This window comes from Lygodium microphyllum, chromosome 28, assembly GCF_053477565.2.
Source record: "Lygodium microphyllum isolate KBCC chromosome 28, Lygodium_microphyllum_v1.1.10, whole genome shotgun sequence".
Classification (NCBI taxonomy): domain Eukaryota; kingdom Viridiplantae; phylum Streptophyta; class Polypodiopsida; order Schizaeales; family Lygodiaceae; genus Lygodium; species Lygodium microphyllum.
This window is the reverse complement of record NC_141162.1, coordinates 24,050,826-24,069,223: the sequence shown is the minus strand read 5'-3', so window position 1 is coordinate 24,069,223 and position 18,398 is coordinate 24,050,826.

The window sequence follows — 18,398 nt, the reverse complement described above, 5'->3', positions numbered from 1 at the left end:
ATAAAATTGAAATTTTAAACTTCAAAACTAAAAATGAAACCTGAATGCTCTCTCATTAATCCTCTATAGGCTTCCTATAGTAGGCAAAAGATAGTGCTTTCTCTTTCTCACTAGATTTAGGGAGAGTTTGTTACACATATGGTATTCCTACAATAGTGCTTGCATTTTGAAATCTTTGTGAACAACCTATCTCTATTTTCATCCAACATTGAAAATCTTCATGCTTCTCCTCTTACAATCTTCTAAAACTCTCGGTGTTGTTACTTTGCTAATGGTTTCTATAATTTCAGCAACTTCCTGCTAGACAAAAGAACATAGTAATTGTATGTCATATAAGAAGAAAGGAAAAATGAACCTTGTGTAATGTATCATCCTGCTATAGTAGGTAATATATCACTACTTCAAGCAATTGTCATTGCTTCAGGCAGTTGTCACTGCTTCATGCAATTGTCTCACTGCTTCAGGTCTTAACAAAAATTCCAGATTTTTGACATCAAAGAGAAGTACTTTGATTAGGCTTTAGATCCAAAAAATAGAGAAGAGCATAAAAGGGGTAGCATCATCTTACTTCTAAAAATATGTTACTACTTCATATAGGACATTTTGCTTCATACAAGAACTTTGCATCATGCAAAAACTTTTCTTTATACAAGAACTCTACTTCATGCAAGAATTTTTCTTCATTTAGGAACTCTGCTTCATACGAGAAATATGAATTTTTGGCCTCAAACTTTCCCATTTTTGCTATTATTTTAATATAGAGAAACATGGAAGCAATGGCATGATCACCAAAATGTTATTGCCCTAATCTATACAAAATGTATAATAGGATAGATAGTGCCTCATATGGAAAATACCTAATCCTCTATCAGGAAACTCATAGAAAACTCAAATATAATCACACAAAAATATGAGAACACATACTTCATCAGTAATACTCAGAGAATCAGAAATAGAACACAAACAACATGCTAGAAACAAAGCAAAGACATAATGAATAATGGCGCCAAATATCATATCTAATATATCTTAATAAGAATCCACCATACACAAGTTGTGAACATCAAATATGATCCCAAAAACAAGAATGACACCAACTGCCTCCTCAAGCCATGCTAAAAAACTACCATCATAACCATAACTTCATGAGGCATTTAAATATTGCTTTACACATAGAACTAGTATGACTAAGGTAATAACCATATGAAGGTCAGACATAATGTATGAAGTGTGAATCCATGGCTAACACTGGATGAGAAAAGAAACAAGTTAAAACGAAAAAGCAGAAAATGTATCTTCTTGGGTTATAGTGATGGGAAAAAGGCTTACAAGTTGTATGACCAAGAGGCAAATAAGATCATAGCAAGCCATGATGTGGTGTTCAAGGAGCAGTCGCATATAGTGGAGGAGGAGAAGGCAAGTTCTTCCATTTTATCATCAAAGCAAAGAAGTTTTCCACTATGAACCTGTCCCAAGAGCTACCCCTATCCTTAAGGAGGAGGAAGAATCATCTTTGAATGATAAAGAGAAAGTTCACCAACCTGACATCACACCATCGGAAAAGTCATTGCCACTGCAATGGGTGAAGCAGCTCTATGACCAAAATAATCCTATGCCCGCATCTATTGAGGAGAAGGTAGATGGACCAAGGAGTGACTTAGCACACCAAGAAGCACAAAACCAAGCTAACCAAGCAGCAAAAGTATTTATTGAGGAGAAGGTAGATGGACCAAGGAGCCACTGCGATGGGTGAAGCAGCTCTATGACCAAAATAATCCTATGCCCACATCTATTGAGGAGAAGGTAGATGGACCAAGGAGTGACTCAGCACACCAAGAAGCACAAAACCAAGCTAACCAAGCAGCAAAAGTATTTGCTTGGAGCTTTGCTCCTCATGACGAAACTTGCAAGCATACCTCTCTTGCACTAAAAATGCACACACGTAAAAGACCCAAGACACAACCATATTGATCAAGAAATAAGATCAGGTGGCTCCTCCTCTTCCTCTACACACTCAAGATCCATAGTTTTCTGTGCAAAGATAGAGCAAGAAGGAGGATGGACAAAGAGAGTTTGGAAAAGAGGGAAGAAGGAAGTTAAAGAGACACCACAAAATCAGTCGTTCTCCAACCTCCTCGACCACCTTTTCTTGAGACTCCCTTCACACCTCTTTGTATCTTTATTAAATTAAAAATCTTTTGACCATACAAAAAATACTAAAGTATGAGCCTTTAGTGTGTTGCATGCATTTTTATGGCGAGTTCCCTAAGGTTTTTAAATATAGAAGACATATGCAATGGCTTTTATAGCTCCAAGCCAAGCATTTACAACAGTAAAAATATATATATCAATGAAGTACAACTTAGATGCAATACCACAAAGATTTTGGATAAAGTGAATGATTTGTCAATGTAGAGCCTCAAATCTTTTAGCCTTTTTGGTGACAAAATCAGAGGCTATCATTCCTCCCACACTTGAATGGTAAGCTCCTACGAACCAAAGAACCATGGTAAACTTCCATTGTAAGCTTTAGAAAACTCTTCCACTCTTGTTTATCTTCCATTCTTTTACACTTTCGTGGATCATTTTTCCACTTCTTCAACAATCACTATCTCTTGTCTTTAACTTCTTTTTCCCACTTCACACAATCTATTTCAATAAACAATGAATGATAAGGAAGAAATACCATGCAACTTTGTTGTTGGAAACAAACACCATCTTCATGAAGAAGGAACACAAAAATTCCACCACTTCTATCACCAAGAAGGTGAAAACCCATAGAAGATCTTCAATAATAAGTGCTCCCACTCATCAAATTTAGCTTTAAGATTTCCCACCCATGTGACTTCATCCTTGGCTTTTTCATAGAAATAAAAGTAGAACATTGGATTCTTGCCTTCCCCACAATGTATTGCATATGAATTAACATGAAAAAATGATTAAAAACATAGGCTTTCTTTTATTTTAAATAAGATACTATCTTCTTCTTCTTTGACTGGTCGTGGAAACTGCCATACGATCTACAAGAGAATGCCAGAGAAGAATAGGCCGTTGATAATAAAAGCTTGAGAAGAAAAAAGACCATCGTTATAGATCTGGACTATTGTTTCTCTACATTGGTGAAAGGGAAGGAGAGGGAGTAGCTACGTGCTATAGTAGGCTAGTAGCTATCATTGATTCTTCCTGTCTTTCTTCATCTTCATATTCATTCATTACACAAGCCCATTCTTCTTCAACAACAACAGTGAGAAGGATGAGCGTAGAGCAACAGCTTCTCTCTCTTCTTCTTCTTCATGACAAAGTCTTTAGGTTGACTTTCGCTTTTTCATAATGCAATCATGTTTTTCCTCTTCTCATCAAACCCTTTTTCTTATGTGTGTTTGTTGACCAATAGGGAATGTGGATCTGAAGAGGGCTCGAGGAGGGAAAAAATGACCAATTCAGCGGATGTCACCACAACTGGTAAGATAATTGAGATGCCAGGCCAAGATTTAGAGGCATGTTGGCTATCAAAATGGCTAGGAATAGAGAGAGACTTCTATAGATTTTCCTAGAGAACCATCGATGTTGGCACAGTGAGAAAGAAAGAACAAGTTGTTGAGATTTGCCATGGGTGAAGGTCAATTACATCGGCACCATGGAAGGTAGCGTGTTGGAGCCAACGAACTCCTATGATTTTCTTCCTTTCTGACTGTTCACACCCCAGGCCTCTATTATTTGTGCAGCAACTCCCTGATGTAGTTATCATATTGAACCATGAGGTCTCAAAATCTCTCCCCTTCTTCTTCTTCATGTCTCTCTTGCAAACTCCATAGTGAGCCCATTCATGGCAATGGAACCAAGAATGACTAGCTCTCACCCAGCACACCAACAAGAAGCACAAACCTAGGGTAACCAGGCAGCAAAAGTATTTTCTTGGAGCTTTGCTCCTCACCGCAAAACCTACAAGCATACGTCTCTTGTACTAAAAATGCACACACACAAAAGACCCAAAAGAAATAAGATCAATTGGCTCCTCCTCTTCCTCTACACACTCAAGATCCATAGAAGTACAACTTAGATGCAATAGCACAAAGATTTTGGATAAAGTGAATGATTTGTCAATGTAGAGCCTCAAATCTCTTAGCCTTTTTTGTGACAAAATCGCAGGCTATCAAGGAGGTCTCAGAGAATAGAGGAGCAAAGAAGGGCTTCTGCACACATAGTCAATATGGCCTTGATTGGCTGAGATTATAAGAGAAGTAAAGGAGCTAGCTGACTTGGAAGAAGCACTTATAGATCCAACATGGAAGGCAGCTATGCAAACTGAGTATGACAATATAATGAAGAATGACACTTTGGAACTAGTGGATCAACCACTAAAGAGAAAGATTATTGGCACCATGTGGGTCTAGAAGGTCAAGTACAAGGCTAATGGAACCTTAGAAAAGTACAAAGTCAGATTGGTTGCACTAGGATTTTCACGGGTGAAGGGTTTGGTTTTCAAATATTCATTTGCTCCAACTACTAGAATGACCACTATTCACACATTACTTGCAGTGGCCACCCACAATAATTGGCTAGTTTACCAAATGGATGTTAAATCAATGTTCTTGAATGGTGATCTGAAGGAGGAGGTGTACATGGTTCAACCACAAAGAGTTTGAGGCCCCCCATTCTGATAACAAAGTGTGTAAGCTAAAGAAGACATTGTATGGGCTGAAACAAGCCCCTAGAGCATGGTACTAGCAGATAGATAAGTTCTTTTTAAGCTTAAACTTCAAAAGATGTGCCTCAAATACTAGCTTGTATGTTTACAAGGATGGTGAAAAGTTTGTAGTTATTGTCCTATATGTGGAGGACCTTCTTATTACAGGTGACTATGAAGATATGATCAACCAAACTCAAAAGTCTTTGAGCTCCAAGTTTGAAATGACAAATCTGTGCTTGTTGCACTATTGTTTGGTGATTGAAGTCTGGTAAGAGCCAAGAAATATCTTCATCTCTCAGAAGAAGTATGCATGGGAGATCTTGAAAGCATTTGGTATGCCTGAGTGTAAGGAGATAGCTATACCTATGGAGGTCACTACAAAGTTTTCCACTGAGGATACATCAGCACTAGTAGACATTGGGAGGTACAAGAGATTGGTCAATAGCTTGATCTACTTGTGCAAAACTAGGTTGGATATTAGTTTTACTATTGGAGTTTTGAGCAAGTTCTCAAACAAACCCCACGAGAGTCAATGGAAGGCTAGGATACAAGTGCTTAGATACTTGAAGGGAACTCTTGACTATGGTATCACATACATTTCCAATACTTCTCTTGTGGGGTACCATGACTCAGATTGGGCAGGAGACAATGATTCCACAAAGTTAGTTTTTGATTATTGTTTTTCTTTAGGTTCAAGAATTTTCTCTTAGATCAATAAGAAGCAACCAACACTGGCATTGTCTTCTACCAAAGTAGAGTACAAGGTAGCTTGTTTTGCTACATGTGAAGGAGTATAGTTAAGGAGGATCTTATGGCATATGGGAGTGCAGGATGAAGACCCGACTATGTTGAAGTGTAAGAATCAAAGTTGCATCACCATTACCAAATAATTGAGTGTTTTATACACACACAAAACATATAGAGATCCAGTATCACTATGTGTGTGATTTGATCGAGGATGGGATAGTGGAGCTGGGTCTACTGTCCAACAACAAAGGAGAATGGAGCAAATATCTTCACCAAAGTACTCCCAAAGGATCTACTTCAAGTTCATCTTTAGAGACTTGGCATTGGGCCAAGGAGTTACTTCAACTCTGCAATGGGTGTACATTGAGGTGAGGTGTTAGATATGCCCAATGCCCTACCCTCGTAAGGTGCCACCAATGATCCATGGTGCTCAAAGTCGTAAGGCCCCCATTATGAGGAGAAGCCATGTGTGAGCTTAGACATTGGTGGGTCCTGACTTGTATGTCAGATGAGGTCTATGTGACAGGATGGCCAAAAGGTGACCATTGTTGCAGGTCTAGCCTTTGGGTTAGACAGAGTAGTTAAAGAGCTAGTAGCAACTCAAGGCACACCGCATCAAGTTGCGGGGTAAGAAAGTTATCAATGACCCCTATTTTGGGTCCAAGGACCATGGAAGTATCCCTTGGCTAGGGGTAGAGAATATTCATGTTGATGAAGTGAATGATTTCTAATGTACCCTCTATTCTAGCTCCTATTCCCTATTTTGTTTCCTTTCCTTACAATCTAACAAATGTGGTGGGGTTGCTTCTAAACACTGGATTTTTTGCTATTGAAAAAGAAAAAAATAAAAAACAAAAGCAAATAGATTATGGAAGAAAAGGATTGTTATGGAAAAAAAGAAACAAAATCACTATCATAACAAGACTCGCTCCAAGAAAAGGTGGCAAACACCCTTGGGTGGGAAGCTGGCTATGAAAAAGGTGGTACCACCCCGTAGTCTAGATCAGCTAACTCATTAGTTGAACTCTTTAGGATGCAATTTTGAATCTACCTCCCTTGGTGCACTATGTCCTATCACTCTACAAAGCATCTGACTCCTCCAGTGCAGACAAAAAAAGTGCCTACATCCAAACCAGGTTCCTAATATATCAGCTATCTCCCTAGGTATGCCCCTTCATCGAGAGACATTGTTTGTTGTCATTCACAAGCCAAACCCAATCTTCATGGAAAATTATTACGAGTAATGTGAGCTTTTATCCTGGTTGGATGGGGATATAAGCTCGATATAAGTATGCGATACCCTCTATATCTATCAATAAAGCATGAGACAAAGGGTGGGATGAGTGACCAGCCCTTGCCTTTTAATTCAAATGAGAGGTAAGATGTGTAAATGGAGCATTGCATGCATAGCTTGGGCCTCTCAATGCACAAAGCATGATCAATTTCTGTGCACCACACTATAAGGCTACCTAGCCTTCCTTCTTGCATTGTATATCAGCATGATGTAGGATGTACAATTGTGCCATCAACTGCGCACAAGGCATACAAACCTTTGTACAAGTGGTAGTGAGAATTACATCAATGGGTGTGAAAAACTGGGTTGCTCTCTTGTATCTATCAATAGAGCGTGAGACGAGGGGATGACTGAGCACAAGTAATCTTCTTTCAATCAATTGAGCAATGAGGTTTGAGGGACGTTTAGACAATTGGTGATTAGGTACATTCTTGTTTTCCCATGCACACACGAGATGGGCCTATGTCACCACATCAAGACAAGTTACTCTATTCTATGCACTGCACTACAAGGCTCCCTGGCCTTCCTTCTATACCTATGCCAAATGGGTTGAGACGCATTGATGCACCATCAATTTTACACACTGGCATACTCCCTCTAAGTCATCCCTCTTGTCAATTTCTAAAATCGAGTGTGAGATATGGGTTCCCTTCATTCCTCTCCGAGTGACATGAGCTATGGGGCAAGAGACTACTCTATCATGAGTGGCCATTGAGCTGAGTGCTATATTCTTTGTCATCGATAACTTAACGGGTCTTCATCAATAATGCTACCTCCTTGATTGTTGCTGCATGGTCTCTACTATGATTGTAGCATGTTGTGGTGAGTCGTAGTAGCTCCTACAGTCGACTTTGACATCTAGCACATCAACAACTGTCGGCATCGACTGTCTAATTAATGGGCCAAGTGTTTCTAACCTTATCTCTTAGCACTCGTGATTCATTATTTAAAACAAAAACACTACCAAAAACAAACAAAAAATGATCCCCCCCTAACAGTTCATTCCTTCTTCCCTCCTCCTTCTTCTTCTTCTTCCAATCGCCTCTCCTCCCTTTCTCCTTCTTCTTCTTCTTCTCTCTTCTCCTTCTCTTCCTCCTTCTTCTTTCCTCCCTCTTCTCTCCCCCCTCCCTCTTCTTCCTCTTCCTCCTCCTCCTCTTGCTCCTCCTCTCTTCACTCCCTCCTCCTCCCTCCCATCAACACTCCATGTCAGGCTAGCACCCTGGCTACTCATCCATGCCCTATTGTCAACACCCACACCTGACAACTCTGTGGTGGTTACTGCCCATGTCTGTAGCACCATGCAATGTCGTCTTCTCTGGGTAGCACTGCCCCGCCCATAACACTCCCTCCTCCTCCTTCTCTCCCTCTTTCTCCTTCTCCTACTCCCTCCACCACCCTACCCTCCCTCCCCTCCCCGTTCTCGCCAAACCCCCCCCCCCTCTGTTTCCACACCACCCCCTATTACACCCCATTTCCACCCTCCAAATTCCCCTCTTTTCTTCTGATTTTTCCACCTATTCCCCCCATTATACCCCATTCCCACCACTCACCCACCACCAAATTCCCCTCTGCCTCCCAATTTCCCTCTCTAGTCCCCCATTCCCACCCCTTCTTCACCGTTGTTCATGCACGAGGATGCGTGTGGGGTTTTGTGCGTGCCGTTGAGCTCATTGTTGTTGCTGATGTTCATGCATAGGATGGTGAACCGTGGTACTCATCCTCCTCCCAATTTAAATTTGTTGAAAACCTTTAAACACACTAATAAATTAGAAATTCACAACAAAACAAAAACAAAAACAAAAAACACAAAAAAATGAAATAAAATTAAATAATCACCAAAAAATATTTTTAAAAATCAAAAATATAGCCATAAATTTTGGATAGTAGATCTCATTTGAAAATTGAAAAAAAAAATAGAAATTTTTTAAAAATCCCATTATTTTTTTAATCCATTAAAAATATTTTTAAATGATCAAAAATATTAAAATATTTTTAAAAGTCCCATTCAAAATTCCACACCTTTCATTAATGTTCTGCATCAATGCCTTCTGACACTTTATTCTTTCCTTTGTCTTTACCTGTAGTGCTACTAGATGCACCCGAAGATGTAGAGGTACTCCTTAGTCTCCCAGACCAAGGACTACCAGATGATGTCTCTGGTCTGCTAAGAGTTCGTGATTCTTGCTTTTCAGCCTGCACATGAGTGTCATGATCATCATCATCATCCAATGCATCACCACTAGATGCATACCAACTGCTCATTTCATCAAAGATGACATCCCTGCTCACTCTGAACTTACATGTGACAGGGTTGTAACATCGATATCCTTTCTGCTCTAAAGAGTATCCAATAAAGACACACTTTTCAGCCTTTGGATCCAGTTTCTTCCGCAACTCATCTGGCACATGAACATACGCAATGCAGCCAAATACCTTCAAGTGTGAAACATCAGGCTTCTTACCTGTAAAACATTCTTCGAGGGTCATACCATGAATTGCAACTATGGGAGTTCTGTTCATAATATAAACAGCAGTATGAACAGCCTCAGACCAAAAATGCTTAGGCCTATTCTTTTCAGCCATCAAGGCGCATGCAACTTCTGCAATATGCATGTTTTTCCTTTCTGCAACCCCATTTTGCTGTGGGGTATACCTGCATGTGAATTGTCTCTTTATCCCATGAGACCTCAGAAAATCACTGAACTCATTTGAGAGGTACTCTCCCCCTCCATCTGACCTCAAGCACTTTACTTTCAAACCTGTTTCTCTTTCAACTGCAGCCTTGAAAGTTCTAAAGTGCTCAAACGCTTCACTCTTTTCCTTCATAAAATATACCCACAGCTTTCTAGAACAATCATCAATGAATGTGACGAAGTATGAACTACCTCCAAGAGATACATTTTGTGTAGGCCCCCAAATGTCTGTATGCACAACATCAAGGATATTTCTGCTTACATCTCTGTTATGTGAAAAGGGTTGTCTTGCCTGCTTACCAAACTGACATGCTTCACATACCTTTTGAAATTCTACAACTTTAAATGTAGGCAAACCTGTAACCAACCCTTTGGACTGCATTAATTTCAGCCTTTGTACATTTGCATGTCCAATGCGTTTGTGCCAAATTTCAATGTCTGCAACAACACCTTTTCCTTTGGCATACATAGCAGCATTCATAGTAGGAATTCCAGCATCTAGAGTGAACATACGTCCAACTCTACTTCCCTTTGCTACCAACATGCACTTGTCATTGAAATCTTCTACAAAGCAGCCCTTTGCATTAAATCTGACTTGCAGCCCTTGCTCTACCATTTGACCGACTGACACCAAGTTCTTTGTAATAGATGTTGAGATATCGAGCTCCACTCGTGATACACCAGGGTGACCGTTGTGTATTTATGTCATCGACTTGTCAGTTGTGCAGACGCGGTTGGTACACCGCCCATGAATAATAGCTATATGATAGCTATCCTTATCTACTCTAGTTCGTGGCTCAGTTAGTATCCCACCTTAGTTAGTTGAGTTTGGTTTGAGACCCATATATAGGGTTCTTCTATTTCTTTATACTTGAGTTCTTTTGGCTTACACAACTAAGAAGAGGAAAACTGTTTTCAGCCTCCACCCTTGTGTGTCTTCCCCCATTGTGCAAGCAAGAAAGCTACAAGTGAGACTCCTTCCTTCTCTCCCACAATCTTCACATGGTATCAGAGCCTTGTTCGTGGTAAGGAGCTCAAGAAAGCAAGCCAAGCTCGTGGTGTTCTAGTAAGAGGAGCAGTGTTGCTTTCATTTTCTATTTTGGGAGCAGATCTCTGCAGGTAGCACAGCCGGAAAGTGCAAGAGTGCATTGTCTCAGGTTGAGACGCCCTTCGCGGTGAAGCAAGAGGGCAGTATATGCTGCGGGAGAGGCCTTTAGCCCTTGGCGACCTTGTTTTTTTTATTTGAGGCCATTTCGGGGCCTGTTTTGGAGGTGGAAGTTTTCTGCACGCACTCAGGAAAAGGCCCAGTTTTATGCTGTGCAGCCACTGTTCTACAGGTCGGTGAATAGTTACTGTAAAAATTGCATTGTATGATTGTGCGCAGAGACATTGGGAGTTACAGAATCATCCCTGTTGCCTGTTGATGCAAAATCGTCACTAGAAAGTGACTGTGTGGTCAAATACCACTTTCGCCAGTTTTGCAGATTTTCCCTTGTGAGGGTGAAGCTGTGGTTTTTGCAATGATAGAATTTTTTGCAGTCTTCTGTAATGGCATCTGATTCTCTTTCACAGATTGTCACTGAAAAGCTTGACAAGAACAACTTCCAAGCATGGAAGTTTAGAATGACGAATTTCCTTATGGGAAAAGGATATTGGGAATTTGTTGCAGGAAATGAAGAAGAACCAGTTCTTCCTTATGTTCCCAATCAACAGCAAATGCAGGCATTTAAAGCATGGCATGAGAGAGCCAGGAAAGTTATGTATTGGCTGTCTATCAGCATTTCAGACTCTATGATTGTGCATATTCAGGATGCAAGTACGCCAAAGGAGGCATGGGATACTTTGTCAAAAATGTATAGCACAAATACGCAAGCCAGGAAAATGCAGCTCAAGCAAGAGTTGCACAATGTGCAAAGAGAAAATATGAGCATCAACGACTACCACATGAAGGTGAAGAAGATTGCAGATGCACTTGCTTCCATTGGGTCACCAGTGGAAGATGATGATTTAGTTACTGTGACCTTGAATGGTCTAGGAAAGGATTATGCACAGTTTCGGACATCCATTTCAGTTCATGAAAGATTTCCTGATTTTGAGGAGTTGATTGCTCTTCTAATTTTTGAGGAACAGAGAAATGGTGGTGCATCTTCTTCAGGAGGAACTTCAAAAGAATATGTCTTCTACTCAAATGCTGGAAGAGGTAGAGGCAGAGGTAGAGGAGGCCGATATGGAGGCTGTGGTAGAAATCAGAATATGCAGCAAACTCAAGAAAACCAATCCTATGGAGGAGGACGTGGTAACTCTAGAGGCAGGGGGAGCCAAAGAGGTCGTGGTGGATGGCAAAGAGGCCAAAATGCAAACAGTAATGTTGAATGCTACTATTGTGGTAAAATGGGTCATATGGCTAAAGACTGCTATAAAAACCAGAATGACATCATGAATGGAAAACTGCAACAAGGAAATTATACATCCTCTAGTAGACAGGGTGATGACAAAAATCAGCATCTGTTTATGGTGCAGCACATGAACAATTCTGTGACAAGTGCAGAAGAAAGCAACGATGTATGGTATGTTGACTCAGGTGCATCAAACCATATGACAGGTCATGCAGAATGGATGGAGGATGCAAGGAAAATGGAAAAACCAGGATTTGTGGAGACTGGTGATGATACTGCACATCCTATTGTGCAGATTGGAAAATTTCCTTTGTCTATGCAGGATGGGAAAAAGAAATACCTGTCCGATGTATTTCATGTCCCGAATATCACCAAGAATCTGGTTTCTGTTGGTCAAATGGTTGAGCAGGGCTTGCAAGTCAGATTTAATCCTCATGGATGCTTTGTTGAGGATATGAAAAATAAAGGTCGCTTGATAGCAAAAGGAAAGAAGAAGGGCAGAATGTTTACATTGGATGCAAACATGTCTGAATTGAGTGCAGCAATGTTTGCACATGGGACCGGTGTAGTTGCAGATATTGATATCTGGCATAAACGCATTGGTCATGTTAATGTACAGCGACTTAAATCAGTGCAGGCCCAAAATATTGTTACAGGTTTGCCTAAATTCAAGGTTGCAGAAATGCATAAGGTATGTGAAGCCTGTCAGTTTGGAAAACAGGCAAGGAAACCATTTCCTAGATATGTTCAAGAGAGTAAGAAGCCATTGGAATTAATCCACTCTGATGTGTGGACAACTAAAGCTACATCTCTTGGAGGCTGTCATTATTTTGTTAGTTTTATTGATGACTATAGCAGAAAATTTTGGGTGTATTTTATGAAAAAGAAAACTGAAGTTTTTGGGCACTTCAAAACTCTTAAAGCTATGGTTGAAAAAGAAACAGGCTTGCAGATAAAATGCCTAAGGTCAGATGGAGGGGGAGAGTACCTCTCAAATGAGTTTGCAAGGTTCCTGCAGAAACATGGCATAAAGCAGCAATATTCATGCAGTCATACCCCACAACAAAATGGAATTGCAGAAAGAAAAAATAGGCATATTGGAGAGGTATCTCGTGCCATGCTCAATGAAAAAGACTTGCCAGATTTTTATTGGGCTGAAGCAGTTGCTACAGCAGTCTACATAATGAACAAGACTCCCACTGCAGCAATACATGGAATGACTCCAGAGGAGAGGTATACTGGTAGGAAACCAGATATTTCTCATTTGAAAATTTTTGGTTGCATTGCCTATGTACATGTGCCAGATGAGTTGAGATCCAAGTTGGATCCAAAAGCTGAGAAGTGCATCTTTATTGGTTACTCTCTGCAGCAAAAAGGGTATAGATGCTATAACCCTTCTACTCGTAAGTTTACAGTGAGCAGAGATATTGTTTTTGATGAGATGAGTAGCTGGTATAAACCAGTAAATGTGATTGATGATGTAGATGCACAAAATGGTAATGTTGCACAAAATTCACAGCAGCAGTCACAAAATATTAGTGGACCTGGAGCGTCCTCTAGTAGTGGTTCACATTCTTCGCCATGGACAGGCAGATTGAGATCAGGAGAATCTTCTCAAAGTAATGCAGATAGTGGTATGCAGGTATCACGAAAAGGAAAAGAGAAGGTTGATCAGCCCATGTTTGATGTGAATGCAGGTCACTCTTATGTGGATGGTGAATCCAGTGGCTCAGAACAGAGCATTGATGATGAGTTGGGTATTCCTTCTATTGTTACACCTGGAGTAAGGAAGACCAGGGATGTTTTGAGAGCACCTGGGAGTGAACCTACTTTGCGCAGATCTACGAGAGCTAGGTATCCTGTGGATAGGCTGAAATATGATGGATTTACAGCCATTCACTATGCATATATGGTTAAAGTGATACAGGAACCAGAACCCACTTCTTTTGAGGAAGCCATGGGAAAAGAAAAATGGGAGAAAGCCATGGATGAAGAAATGGATGCCTTGGAAGCAAATCCTACATGGGAATTGGTCCCTTTGCCTAAAGGTAAAAATGTAATTGGCTGTAAGTGGGTTTATAAGGTGAAGCACAATGCAGATGGTTCTGTGAATAGATACAAGGCAAGATTAGTAGTCAAGGGGTATGCATAAACATATGGCATTGACTATGAAGAAACATTCAGTCCGGTTGCAAGGATGGCAACCGTAAGAGCAGTCATTGCTATGGCTGCATCAAAGGGATGGTCTTTACATCAGATGGATGTAAAGAATGCCTTCTTGCATGGTGATTTGCAAGAAGAGGTCTATATGGAGCGGCCACCAGGTTATGTGCATGCTGTTCATCCTGAACTTGTTTGCAGGTTGAAGAAAGCCTTGTATGGCTTGAAGCAAGCACCTAGAGCATGGTCTGACAAGATAGGACAGTATCTTGTCACTATTGGCTTTCAGATTTCCAAGGCAGATTTCTCACTTTATGTGAGAAAAACAGAGAAAGGTATTATGCTACTTGTCATTTATGTTGATGATTTGATTATGACAGGTGACAATGATGAAGATATCCTTCATGTGAAAATGCTATTGAAGTAGAAGTTTGAGATGAAGGATTTGGGAGAGCTGCGTTATTTCTTGGGCATTGAGGTGATTAGATCACCAAGTGGGATACAGCTCTTGCAAAGGCAGTATGGATTGGACATGCTGTCCAAATATGGGATGACAGGCTGTAAGCCTATTTCAGTTCCTTTGGAGCAGAATGTGAAGCTGAGCACAGATGCAGGTGAGCTTCTAGAAGACCCTACTATGTACAGACGCATAGTAGGAAGTTTGATTTATATGACTATTACCAGGCCAGATTTGAGCTATGCTGTTGAATTAGTAAGTCAGTTTATGCAGGCTCCAAGGAAACCACATTTCGATGCGGCTAGACGCATACTCAGGTATGTGAAGTCCACATTGCAATATGGACTATTTTATGAGACTGGGATTCAGATACAGTTGCATGGATACACTGATGCTGATTGGGCTGGTAGTATTTCTGATAGACGATCTACCAGTGGATATGTGTTCTCTTTTGGGAGTGCTGCAGTCACTTGGAGCAGCAAGAAACAGCCTACAGTTGCCTTGTCGAGCACAAAGGCTGAGTACAGGGGTGCAGCAATGGCTGCATGTGAGGTAGCTTGGTTGCATAAGCTACTTTATGATATGCATCAGTCTACAGATGGACCAGTTGTCATTTATTGTGACAACATGAGTAGTATACACTTGGCAAATAACCCAGTCTATCATGCTAGAACAAAGAACATTGAGGTGCATTATCACTATGTGCGAGAGAGGGTTTTACTAGGTCTTATTGATCTAGTTTATGTCAGCACAGAGGATCAAGTAGCTGACATATTCACGAAGGCATTGGGTGCAGAGAAGCTGCGCAAGTTCAGAGACCTGCTTGGTGTGCAGGAATTGGGATTGAGCTCGAGGGGGAGTGTTGAGATATCGAGCTCTACTCGTGATACGCCAGGGTGACCGTTGTGTATTTATGTCACCGACTTGTCAGTTGCAGACGCGGTTGGTACACCGCCCATGAATAATAGCTACATGATAGCTATCCTTATCTACTCTAGTTCGTGGCTCAGTTAGTATGCCACCTTAATTAGTTGAGTTTGGTTTGAGACCCATATATAGGGTTCTTCTATTTCTTTGTACTTGAGTTCTTTTGGCTTACACAACAAAGAAGAGGAAAACTGTTTTCAGCCTCCACCCTTGTGTGTCTTCCCCCATTGTGCAAGCAAGAAAGCTACAAGTGAAACTCCTTCCTTCTCTCCCACAATCTTGACAATAGATGGCACATGTAATACATCTGAAAGACTCTTTGTCTTACCATCATGCAAGGATAAGGGAACTTTTCCAATGTGTGAAATTGGGTGGCATGAGTCATCACCCGTCTGCACATAACCTGCATTCTGCAAATCCTGCATCTCTCCAAACCATTCTGCATGGCTGGTCATATGATTGGATGCACCTGAATCAACATACCAAACATCTTCATGTGTTCCCTTTCCTGTAACAGCATTCAGCATATGTTGCATAACGAACAAACGTTCATTTTTGTCTTCATTCTGTCGTGAAGACGATGCATAGTTTCCTTGCTGCAACTTACCACTGCGGATATCATCTCTCTTAGCATAACATTGGGCTACAATATGACCTGTTTTGCCACAGTAGTGGCACACAATACAAGAGTTGTTAGAACCTCTGTTCTACCATCCACCTCTTCCTCTAAAGCTCCCCCTGCCTCTAAAGTTACCATGAGCTCCTGAAACTTGCATATCGCCAAATTGCTAATTCAATCTGTTTTGCTGGTTGTCACTACCACGTCCTGTACCACGGCCTCTTGAAGAGAACCTGCCACGTCCCCTTCCAGAACTGGAGTAAAAAGCTTGGACCTGTTCACCACTTCTTTCAGATGTCTCACTCTGCATGTTGATCTCTTCAGTGATCATAAGGGAGACCAATTCATCGAAATCTGGAAATGGCTTTCTGACATATACGGAAGTTACAAAAGACTTCCAAGCCTTTTCATTATTAAGTCCACCCAAGGTAGACGACACCAAATCATCATCATCGGGCATTGCATCAATCGCTGCCAATGCATCTACAATGCTTCTTACCTTCAATGCATACTCATTGATAGACATCTTCCCTTTCTTTAATGTATTCAACTCTTGCTTGAGTTGAATCTTTCGTGCCTTTGTATTTACAGAAAACATACTTTCAAGTATGGTCCAAGCTGCATATGAATTCTTTGCATTTCTAATGTGTCCCAGCATATTATTATCAATTACTACAGACAACCAATACATTACCTTCTTGTCTTTTGCATTCCATTCCTTTCGTGCCTTTGTCTCTTCTGCAGTTGGAGGATCACTCACCTCCGACTCCTTTTCTTCACCTGAAACGAACTCGTAGAGGCCTTTTCCAATAAGGAAGTTTGTGACACGAAACTTCCATTATGGGTAGTTGTTCTTGTCGAGCTTCTCAATGATGGGGTTTCCACTTTTCTCTGCCATTATCACAAAACTAATACCAAACAGCAAGCAAATCTTCTGCAACCCTTGACCTGTAGTGCACAGCAATACACCAGACAGCCTTTTTCACTGTCTGCTCAACAATATATGCAATCTATAACCAGTTTGCAGATAAACCTTGTGTTTACTCACTAGTAAACACCTTTGAACTTACAAATCCGAAATCTGTAACCTGCGCACCCACGTTCGGTCAATACAGTCGAAGTCACAGCGTACCCTGAAACTGTTGTCCGCAACCTTGCGGCTCTAAAACGGGCCCTGAAACGGCCTCAGATGCCCAAAATAACTGCGGAAAAGTCCTAAAGGGCCTATCTGCACAATACACAGCGCTCTTTGCGCACACCAAATCTCACTGCAATCTGAGATTTTTGCTCTGCCCTGCTTCTGGTGCCTCCACAGGCACTATCCAAGAGAAAGAGTTGAAGGATGGGAGAGCTTCTTACCCGTGGCTTGCTTGCTCGAACCTTGCTTCTTCTCCTTTGCTTCAACCTTCGAAATCAGCCTCTCTCAATGGCGCGGCTCTGATACCATGTCAAGAATCGCGTGGTGGAGAGGGTTGCTCAAGATGCTGCGCCGAACACACGCAGAATGCACAAGGAGAAGCTCACTCAAGAGACAAGAAGAGAGATGGAGGCCAAAACGTTTTCTTGCTGATTTCTTCTTCTTCTTCCACACACTTTACAATGTACACAAAGTATAGATAAGATACAACATAAAAGGAAAGTGGCCTACTAAGTCAAACAATGACTAACCGACTACACTAGTCGACTGGCACTATAGCTATGCCAGCTGTAAATAGGTGTAACGACCTGAATATAATAAGTAATGAGTCAGTGGCCATGTGAGATGCACAATGATCACCGACGTGCTAAGTGTAGACGTGTGGACCCATCTAACCAGGCGGTCCATCATCAATGTCCGCATGTGTTGAGCTTGTCATCTCAACATGCAAGAGGGATGGGTCATAACCTTATGCATTTAGTTTAGGGCTGGGAACCCTGTGGTTTTCCTCCTTGGAAAGGAGCTTATTATTGTATATCTGGATTCTTTCAGGGAGGGATGTGTAGGTGCTATTCTATTTGATCTCGTTAGGCCAAGAGAGCCCGTTTTGCGAGGTTTTGAATGTTTTATTTCATTAGGCCAAGAGGGCGGATTAAGTTTTGTGGTGAAGTGCTTTATTTCATTAGGTCAAGAGGGCCAGTTGTCTGTTTAGTGCAGGTGCGGTTAATGGTTTCTTGTTAAGGTTCTGTGCTAGATAGGTTCGAAGAAGAGCTTGGAAGGAGCCTTTTGTTGCGTGGAAGCTTCTCGTGGCCCTATCCAGATGATATCTCTCCTTTATGAGTACTGTGATTTTTATGCTATATATGCCTGTGTACTTGTAAGGGGGTCTTTCTTTCTTGTTGAGAACCGGCGGACCAAGGCATGAAGTCCCAGGTTTAGATTGAGTATGTCTAAGGGAGGTTTGAGTAGTCGTTGCCTGTTTTAGAAGGGAGTTTTAG